The sequence below is a fragment of the Salmo trutta genome, chromosome 32, assembly GCF_901001165.1.
Source record: "Salmo trutta chromosome 32, fSalTru1.1, whole genome shotgun sequence".
Taxonomy (NCBI): Eukaryota; Metazoa; Chordata; class Actinopteri; order Salmoniformes; family Salmonidae; genus Salmo; species Salmo trutta.
Window position 1 is genome coordinate 15,269,587 of NC_042988.1, and position 11,507 is coordinate 15,281,093.

Below are 11,507 nucleotides of genomic sequence, written 5' to 3' on the forward strand. Positions count from 1 at the left end.
TGCTAATTAGGAAACTCTTGGGTATGATGTGGTGGACTGTGATTACAATTACTTCACGGGAACCTGGTAAAATTGTGTTTTTAGTGTAGCTAGCCACTGAATGGCTCTGAATTCACTGTCAGCATGCAGTCAAAGCTATAACCCCTTGTAGAGCTAACTAGTGCTCTCAAATCTTATCCTGATGTGGACAGCAGATGGGAGTTGAATTTATAACATTGCTAACTTAGCTAGCTAACATACACTACCTTTCAAAAGCTTTGGGTCACTTAGATATGTCCTTGTTTTTGAAAGAAAAGCACATTTTTGGTCCATTAAAATAACATCAAATTGATCAGAAATACATTGTAGACATGGTTAATGTTGTAAATGACTATAGTAGCTGATTTTTAATGGAATATTTACATAGGCGTACAGAGGCCTATCATCAGCAACCATCACTCCTGTGTTCCAAGGGCACGATGTGTTAGCTAATCCAAGTTTATCATTTTAAAAGGCTAACTGATCATTAGAAAACCCTTTTGCAATTATGTTAGCACAGCTGAAAACTGTTGTACTGATTAAAGAAGCAATAAAACTGGCCATCTTTAGACTAGTTGAGTATCTGGAGCATCAGCATTTGTGGGTTCGATTACAGGCTCAAAATGGCGAGAAACAAAGAACTTTCCTCTGAAACTCATCGGTCTATTCTTGTTCTGAGAAATGAAGGCTATTCCATGTGAGAAATTGCCAAGAAACTGAAGATCTCGTACAACGCTGTGTATTACTCCCTTCACAGAACAGCGCAAACTGGCTCTAATCAGAATAGAATGAGGAGTGGGAGGCCCCGGTGCACAACTGAGCAAGAGGACAAGTAAATTAGAGTGTCTAGTTTGAGAAACAGACACTTCACAAGCCCTCAACTGGCAGCTTCGTTATATAGTACCCGCAAAACACCAGTCTCAACGTCAACAGTGAAGAGGCGACTCCGGGACGCTGGCCTTGTAGGCAGAGTTGCAAAGAAAAAGCCATATCTCAGATTGGCCAATGAAAAGAAAAGATTAAGATGGGCAAAAGAACACAGATACTGGACAGAGGAACTCAGCCTAGAAGCAGCATCCCGGAGTCGGGATCCCAATTAGCCAACTCCAATGGGGACAGCTAGTCTTACTGGGCATTTGTAAGACTAGAAAAAATACATTAGAAAAATACATTACAGACAAAAGACTTTACAATTTACATTACTTAAAAACATTAACATGTGGTGTGTGTGTGTGCATCTATCAGTTACACATACATGTCAGTACATACACACAACATGTAATTCACATTGTGTAGAGTTGTTGTGCCGTGAGGTGTAGCTTAATTTTTGGTAAATGAGACAGAGAGCTAGCTAGTGAACCACCTGAGCTAGCAAACAATGTATCAAAAGCATAATTTCAGATTCTAAAAAAATACTCTATCAAAAGGCTCTGCATTTCAGGAAACACAGTAGCAAGTAGCCTACTGTTCAATAATTTAGTCATTTAAGCATTACTTTTTTTGAAGAAAACTTTGCCATAACCCTCACTATTTTTCATGCGATTTGAACGTGAGCTTGGAGCTCTGTGATTGGTTAGCCAAAATTCGGGCGGGTAAATTGTGGTCATTGTTTCCAGCAATCCGTAAATACTACTGCACGAAATTCTAAATTACCCCCATCAGTGTCATACCACAGTATAGAGAAAGATCTGTCTAATTGTTGGGATTTTTTAACAATACTGTTGACATGCAGAGATGCAGAAAAATAAGTTGGGTTACTTCTTACTCCTAAATCATCATCTCCAACATTGGGACCTTCCATTCGGAACTTTGCTTTGGTGTGGATTTAGACCTATAGATTAGTATCAGTTGTGTTCCTTGTATTCACCTTTCCTTATTTCTATTGTAGATTAAGTTTCTGTGTGCCAATGGAATGTCTATAAAACTATGAGCAAACCAGCCTTTGTATTCAATTGGATTGTGATGATACCGATGAATGAATGTTGCATACAATGTGCTAATTTGTTGATAAAAAAAAAAATCTTGAATAATATTTCACTTGATGTGTATAAAATATGCAAAAAGGAGAGTAATTGCCCATAATTCTGCACCCTTGGATAGTTGTTCTTCCAATTTTAATCATGATTTAGTGACTGCAAAGAAAATGTGTTGATCTTCTGGGATTTTTAAAAGACAGACTAACTTTTTATTTTGTCTGCTTGGACTCAAGAGATACAGTTGAAGTCGGAAGTTTACATACACCTTAGCCAAATACATTTAAACTCAGTTTTTCACAATTCCTGACATTTAATCCTAGTAAAAATTGTCTTAGGTCAGTTAGGATCACCACTTTATTTTAAGAATGTGAAATGTCACAATAATAGTAGAGAGAATTATTTATTTCAGCTTTTATTGCTTTCATCACATTCCCAGTGGGTCAGAAGTTTACATACACTCAATTAGTATTTGGTAGCATTGCCTTTGAATTGTTTAACTTGGGTCAAACATTTCAGGTAGCCATTTCAGGTAGCCTTAAGTTGGGTGAATTTTGGCCCATTCCTCCTGACAGAGTTGGTGTAACTGGGTCACGTTTGTTTTTTCTTTATTTTGACTATGTTCTACATTGTAGAATAATAGCGAAGACATAAAAACTATGAAATAACACACATGGAATCATGTAGTAACCAAAAAGTGTTAAACAAATCAAAATATACCACAATCCCCCGACCTCAACCAAATTGAGATGATTTGGGATGAGTCGGATCGCAGAGTGAAGGAAAAGCAGCCAACAAGTGCTCAGCATATGTGGGAACTCCTTCAAGGTTGTTGGGAAAGCATTCCAGGTGAAGCTGGTTGAGAGAATGCCAAGAGTGTGCATAGCTGTCATCAAGGCAAAGGGTGGCTATTTGAGGAATCTCAAATCTCATTTGTTTAACACTTTTTTGGTTACTACAGGATTGTATGTGTTATTTCATAGTTTTGATGTCTTCACTATTATTCTACAAAGTAGAAAATAGAAAAATTTAAGAAAATCCCTTGAATGAGTAGGTGTTCTAAAACTTTTGACTGGTAGTGTATTTTATATTTTATATTGTTCAAAGCAGCCACCTTTTGCCTTGATAACAGCTTTGCACACTCTTGGCATTCTCTCAACCATCTTCATGAGGTAGTCACCTGGAATGCATTTCAATTAACAGATGTGCCTTGCTTAAAGTTAATTTGTGGAATTTCTTTCCTTCTTAATGCATTTGAGCCAATCAGCTGTGTTGTGAATAGGTAGGGGATGTATACAGAAGATAGCCCTATTTGGGAAAAGACCAAGTCCATAATTATGGCAAGAACATTTCAAATAAGCAAAGAGTGGAATAACTACAATGTTGTTGATTTATCCTCAGTTTTCTCCTATTACAGCCAGTAAACTCTATAACTGGCCTCATGGTGAAATCCCTGAGCGGTTTCCTTCCTCTCCGGCAACTGAGTTAGGAAGGACACCTGTAGCTTTGTAGTGACTGGGTGTATTGATACACCATCCAAAGTGTAATGAATAATTTCACCATGCTCAAAAGGATATTCAGTGTCTGCTTTTTTATTTTTGTACCTCTACCAATAGGTGCCCTTCTTTGCGAGGCATTGGATAACCTCCCTGGTCTTTGTGGTTGAATCTGTGTTTGAAATTCACTGTTCGACTGAGGGACCTTTTTATTTTATTTTATTTCACCTTTATTTAACCAGGTAAGCTAGTTGAGGACGAGTTCTCATTTACAACTGCAACCTGGCCAAGTGAAAGCAAAGCAGTGCGACAGAAACAACAACACAGAGTTATATGGAATAAACAAGCGTACAGTCAACACAACAGAAAAAAAAGAAAGTCTATATACAGTGTGTGCAAATGGCATGAGGAGGTATGGCAATAAATAGGCCATAGTAACAAAGTAATTACAATTTAGCAGATTAACACTGGAGTGATAGATGAGCAGATGATGATGAGCAGATGATGGTGTGTAAGTAGTGATACTGGTGTGCAAAAGAGCAGCAAAGTAAATAAAAACAATATGGGGATGAGGTAGGTAGATTGGGTGGGCTATTTACAGATGGACTATGTACAGCTGGAGCGATCGGTTAGCTGCTCAGATAGTTGATGTTTAAAGTTAGTGAGGGAAATATAAGTCTCCAGCTTCAGCGATTTTTGCAAATCGTTCCAGTCACTGGCAGCAGAGAACTGGAAAGAAAGGCGGCCAAAGGAGGTGTTGGCTTTGGGAATGACCAGTGAGATATACCTGCTGGAGCGCGTGCTACAGGTGGGTATTGTTATCGTGACGAGTGAGCTGAGATAAGGTGGAGCTTTACCTAGCATAAACTTGTAGATGACCTGGAGCCAGTGGGTCTGGCGACGAATATGTAGCGAGGGCCAGCCGACTAGAGCATACAGGTAACCTTACAGATAATTGTATGTGTGGACAGTGGTGTAAAGTACTTAAATAAAAATACTTTAAAGTACAACTTAAGTCGTTTTTTAGAGTTTCTGTACTTTACTATTTATATTTTTGAAAACTTTTACTTTTGTACTTTTTATAATGTACTTTTTACTCCATAAATTTTCCCCGAGACCCAAAAGTACTTGTTACATTTCAAATGCTTAGCAGGACAGGAAAATGGTCCAATTCACACATTTGTCAAGAGAGCATCCTTTTGAAACTTAAGTATATTTAAAACCAAATATTTTTAGACTTTTACTCAAGTAGTATTTTACTTGGTGACTTTCACTTTTACTTGAGTCATTTTCTATTAAGGTATCTTTACTTTTACTCAAGTATGGTAATTGGGTACTTCTGCACCACTGTGTGTGGGGTACAGAGATGAGGTAGTCATTCAAAAATCATGTTAAACACTATGATTGCACACATTGAGTCAATGCAACTTAATATGTGACTTGTTAATTTCTGGGGGGAATGGCCTTAGCCCTCACCCTCCAATCCAATGGGTCCCAAACATGCTCAATGGAATTGAGATTCGGGCTCTTCGCTGGTCATGGCAGAACACTGACATTCCTGTCTTGCAGGAAATCACAAACAGAATGAGCAGTATGGCTGGTGGCATTGTCATGCTGGGGGTCATGTCAGGATGAGCATGCAGGAAGGGTACCACATGAGGGAGGAGGATGTCTTCCCTGTAATGGACAGCGTTGAGATTGCCTACAATGACAACAAGCTCAGTCCGATGATGCTGTGACACACCGCCCCAGACCATGACGGACCCTCCACCTCCAAATCGATCCCGCTCCAGATTACAGGCCTTGGTTTAACGCTCATTCCTTCGACGATAAACGCAAATCCAACCATCACCCCTGGTGAGACAAACTGTCACTCGTCAGTGAAGAACACTTTTTGGCAGTCCTGTCTGGTCTAGCGATGGTGGGTTTGTGCCCATAGGCGACGTTGTTGCCGGTGATGTCTGGTGAGGACCTGCCTTACAACAGGCCTACAAGCCCTCAGTCCAGCTTCTCTCAGCCTATTGCAGACAGTCTGAGCACTGATGGAGGGATTGTGCGTTCCTGGTGTGACTCAGGCAGTTGTTGTTGCCATCCTGTACCTGTCCCGCAGGTGTGATGTTCAGATGTACCGATCCTGTGCAGGTGTTGTTACACGTGGTCTTCCACTGCGAGAACGATCAGCTGTCCTTCCTGACTCCCTGTTGCGCTGTCTTAGGTGACTCACAGTACGGACATTGCAATTTATTGCCCTGGCCACATCTGCGGTCCTCATGCCTCCTTGTAGCATGCCTAAGGCACGTTCACGCAGATGAGCAGGGACCCTGGGCATCTTTCTTTTGGTGTTTTTCAGAGTCAGTAGAAAGGCCTCTTTAGTGTCCTAAGTTTTCATAACTGTGACCTTAATTGCCTACCGTCTGTAAGCTGTTAGTGTCTTAACGACCGTTCCACAGGTGCATGTTCATTGATTGTTTATGGTTCATTGAACAAGCATGGGAAACATGTTTAAACCCTTTACAGTGAAGATCTGTGAAGTTATTTGGATTTTTACGAATTATCTTTGAAAGACAGAGTCCTGAAAAAGGGCCGTTTCTTTTTTTGCTGAGTTTATTTAGGCTTGCCGTAACAAAGGGGTTGAATACTTATTAACTCGAGACATTTCAGCTTTTCATTTTCAATTAATTCATAAATATACTGAAAAACATTATTCCACTTTGACATTATGGGTTATTGTGTGTAGGCCAGTGACCAAAACATCTCAATTTAATCAAGTTTAAATTCAGGCTGTAACACAACAAAATGTGGAACAAGTCAAGGGGTGTGAATACTTTCTGAAGGAACTGTATGTACCTCAAGTGCTTTTCGGTCCCAAATGCCACCCAGCACTCCTCAAATTATATTTCAGAAAATAACATTTCCATTTTGGAGCACTTCACAATTCTCCTTTATGATTGTATTAACAGTCAAGATAACATAAATCAAGCTGATTTTGAAATGTTCATGAAGAAAGCTACAGAGAAGGAGCAAGTCCTCTCACAAATTATGCTTTGGTGCGGCACATCAAAAGCAAATAATACATGTTATTTATATAGCTTTTTTCCACAACATTGAGTGCTTCACAACAACCTAGCCTAAACCCCCAAAAAGCAAGCGGTAGCAATGTGGAAAGGAACAATTTAAAAAAGATGAAAGGAACCTTCTTTAGCTGTACCGGGTTGAAGGTTGGAGTGCATATGACCATCCGGTCCAGATAAGTTGTAAATTTAGACAAGAGAGTATGGTAGAGTATGTGACAGTTAATGAATCAGTTGTTCATTTAGGCAATATTCATGGCAGGGATGACCAACAGGGTCATAGTAGATGGGAGTGTGCAAGACCCTCTAGCCAGAGAGTTGTCCACATAGGTCGACAAAGATCTCATATTCTATACTTCAATCCACTTCATCACTATTGGGACATATGTCCATAATGAGTCTATATCTGGGCATTCTGAGAATGTGGCCAAGCCATCAGAGATGTGCTATGACATTTTGGCAACTGGTCTTTTTGTATAGCTTACTGAAGTATATTTTATTCGTCCAGAAGACGCAGCAGATTCTCTTGATACATCCACTGCTAAAAGACTCCACCCTTCTCATGTCATTCTTGACAACAGGGCAACATGCCAATCCATACAAAAGAACAGATTTGACATACAGTTCAAGTCGGAAGTTTACATACACTTAGGTTGGAGTCATTAAAACTCGTTTTTCAATGACTCCACAAATTTCTTGTTAACAAACTATAGTTTTGGGAAGTCGGTTAGGACATCTACTTTGTGCATGACACAAGTAATTTTTCCAATATTTTTTTACAGACAGATTATTTAATGTATTATTCACTGTATCACAATTCCAGTGGGTGAGAAGTTTACATACTCTAAGCTGACTGTGCCTTTAAACAGCTTGGAAAATTCCAGAAAATGATGTCATGGCTTTACAAGCTTCTGATAGGCTAATTGACATCATTTGAGTCAATTGGAGGTATACCTGTTGATGTATTTCAAGGCCTACCTTCAAACTCAGTGCCTCTTTGCTTGACATCATGGGAAAATCAAAATAAATCAGCCAAGACCTCAGAAAATAATTGTAGACCTCCACAAGTCTGGTTCATCCTTGGGAGCAATTTCCAAATGCCTGAAGGTACCACGTTCATCTGTACAAACAATAGTACGCAAGTATAAACACCATGGACCACACAGCCATCATAGCGCTCAGGAAGGAGACGCATTCTGTCTCCTAGAGATGAACATACTTTGGTGCGAAAAGTTCAAATCAATCCCAGAACAACAGCAAAGGACCCTGTGAAGATGCTGGAGGAAACAGGTACAAAAGTATCTATATCCACAGTAAAACGAGTCCTCTATTGACATAACCTGAAAGGCTGCTCAGCAAGGAAGAAGCCACTCCTCCAAAACCCTCATAAAAAAGCCAGACTACTGTTTGCAACTGCACATGGGGACAAAGATCATACTTTTTGGAGAAATGTCCTCTGGTCTGGTGAAATAAAAATAGAACTGTTTGGCCATAATGACCATCATTATGTTTGGAGGAAAAAGGGGGAGGCTTGCAAACCAAAGAACACCATCCCAACCGTGAAGCACGGGGGTGGCAGCATCATGTTGTGGGGGTACTTTGCTGCAGGAGGGACTGGCGCACTTCACAAAATAGATGGCATCATGAGGAAGGAACATTATGTGGATATATTGAAGCAACATCTCAAGACATCAGTCAGGAAGTTAAACCTTGGTCACAAATGGGTCTTCCAAGTGGACAATGACTCCAAGCATACTTCCAAATTTGTGGCAAAATGGCTTAAGGACAACAAAGTCACGGTTTTGGAATGGCCATCACAAAGCCAGGACCTCAAGCCTATAGAGAATTTGTGGGCAGAACTGAAAAAGCGTGTGCGAGCAAGGAGGCCTACAAACCTGACTCAGTTACACCAACTCTGTCAGAAGGAATGGGCCAAAATTCCAACAACTTATTGTGGGAAGCTTGTGGAAGGCTACCCGAAACATTTGACCCAAGTTAAACAATTTAAAGGCAATGCTACCAAATACAATTGAGTGTATGTAAACTTCTGACCCACTGGGAATGTGATGAAAGAAATAAAAGCTGAAATAAATCATTCTCTCTACTATTATTGTAACATTCCACATTCTTAAAATAAAGTGGTGATCCTAACTGACCTAAGACAGGGAAACTTTACTAGGATTAAATGCCAGGAATTGTGAAAAACTGAGTTTAAATGTATTTGGCTAAGGTGTATGTAAACTTCCGACTTCAACTGTAGCTTTTCTATTCTAGGTGGATTTTTGGCTGCTCTGCTAAGACATCGACATGGGATGAGTTGCGTAAATGCAGAATGAGAGGATGTTGTTTAGAGATGCTACAGCTGAGAGAAGAGGGTCAATACCTCTGAGTTTGTATGATGTGGTTTCGTCATGATCCATTCAATTGTATTAAAGTAAAGGATAGGAGAGATGAGTGACCCTGGCCTGTCTCCCTCCAGACTGCACAGTGAACCACTTAGAGAGGGTACTGCCAAAGAGAATATACATGAAGAGGTCCAGAAACTGATTCTCCAATAGAAATCCTGATCATGTCTGTAGTCCATGTCATAGCGACTTTAGCTAGCTAAGCTCATGCACAGTAACACGCCATCGGGTCTAACGGTCATGCAGGCCATCAAATCAAAGGGACTCCTTCGATATAAAGCTGTTTTTTACAGAAATTAGAACATGTAGCTTTGACAAGGTTGTTTTAATAACATGATGAGCTACTTTACATTGGCTTGAATATAGGTTGTGCCTTCACAGAAAAGTAACTACTAAGGAAGACAATTTTCTTTCTCCCAATGACTCCACAAACCCCACATTGGTCACTTGGAACTCTGGGTGTGAAAATTCTTTGGTATTGCCCATAATGACTCTGCATTTGAAGTAGTCGAAAACATGTCCATGACTGTAACAATACCATAGAACCTCAGAATCTGTGGAGAGACCATACATCTATTCCACCCTTGTCATGTGCAGAATCCTTCTTTCTCCTGCCTTAGCTTGGTGTCAATGGCTGACTCCATACATACATTTTCAGTAAAGCAGAATAAAAATGATTGATTCCGCAGTACTCCTAAACTGGGCTTTAAGTCGCACTCCAGTCTCCGTTTCATTGCATTTATCACCTGATTTACTTAACAAAAGGCACATCTCAAGGTGGTCCAGATATCCTCATGGCATGACACAAGTGGAGGGTTCGGCCTTTCCTCTTTTGTTCTCTATTGCTCCTCTATTGTTCCCGCAAGCAAGGGAGAGATGACATCAGAGGGCACCATGAGACCAACTCCTTGAATGGCCTGCTCCTTGAAGTTTGCTGTTATGTCAACAACAACAAAAACTTTGACTCAAAACATATTTCTTTAATTAATAAAAGTGTGTATACATTACTGTATTTATACATGGGATATTGTTTTTCAACAGGAAAGTAAAAAAAAATAGCTGGAGTGCATCTTTCAAGTATGAGGTTTCTCAAAATATATATATATTTTATGAATCAACAACATAAATAATATGATATAGTGTACGTAGTCAGAAACTGTGATTTCATTGGATTTGTTCACATGGCTTACCATGGCAGTCCACAATTATATAATGAACTGAACTGTTTTTTATGTTGAGCACGGCATCACGTTGTTCATGGCTCCAATCAGGCCTTTATGGTAGAGTGGCCAAACGGAAGCCACTCCTCAGTAAAAGGCACATGGCAGCCCGCTTGGAGTTTGCCAAAAGGCACCTAAAGACTCTCAGACCATGAGAAACAAGATTCTCTGGTCTGATGAAACCAAGATTGAACTCTTTGGCCTGAATGCCAAGCGTCAGGTCTGGAGGAAACCTGGCAATATCCCTACGGTGAAGCATGGTGGTGGCAGCATCATGCTGTGGGGATGGATGTTTTTCAGCAGCAGGGTCTGGGAGGTTAGTCAGGATCGAGTCAAAGATGAACGGAGCAAAGTACAGAGAGATCCTTGATGAAAACCTGCTCCAGAGCGCTCAGGACTTCAGACTGGGGCGAAGGTTTACCTTCCAACAGGACAACATCCCTAAGCACACAGCCAAGACAACGCAGGAGTGCCTTCGGGACAAGTCTCTGAATGTCCTTGAGTTGCCCAGCCAGAGCCCGTACTTGAACCCGATCGCACATCTCTGGAGAGACCTGAAAATTGCTGTGCAGCAACGCTCCCTATCCAACCTGACAGAGCTTGAGAGGATTTGCAGGGAAGGAAAAAAAGTAATGGGGTCTGAATACTTTCCGAATGCACTGTATCCTGGAGACAGGCCTGATCTGGAATAAGTCAATGTCATAATGACCCACTCACTCTACGGGGCATGTTAGCAGCACAGCCATTCAGAGAGGGTTATGAGAGGACATGAAAGCTACAGTATGTTGAATAGAGAGTCTCTATGGTGCATGGGTGAGCCGTGCTTCCAGGAAGCTGGCCCTCTTTAGAGTGTGTTACCCTCACCACTGGGCTCCGCGATCCACTGGGCTCTGACAGGCAGTCATGTAGTCCGGCTCCTACAGCACCCTGTATGGAGCACCACTGTAATTCACCAATAGGCATACAGTACACAGAACCAGGTCCTCTTACCCACTGGGTGGGTATTCATACTGTCTGGAACCCATTGAAAGTCATCACATGACTGTGTGATATGAATGCATTATGAATGGGTGTTGGGATGAGTGTTCTCATTATTTGTGAATGATCTCCTAGCTGTTTTGATGTTGTAGCTATATGATTGAAATGTCCTATTCTCCTTCTTAAGGCTCCACTCCTTTTTTTCAATTTTCGCCTAAAATGACATACCCAAATCTAACTGAGTGTAACTCAGGACCTGAAGCAAGGATATGCATGTTCTTTATACCATTTGAAAAGAAACACTTTGAAGCTTGTGGAAATGTGAAATGAATGTAGGAGAATATAA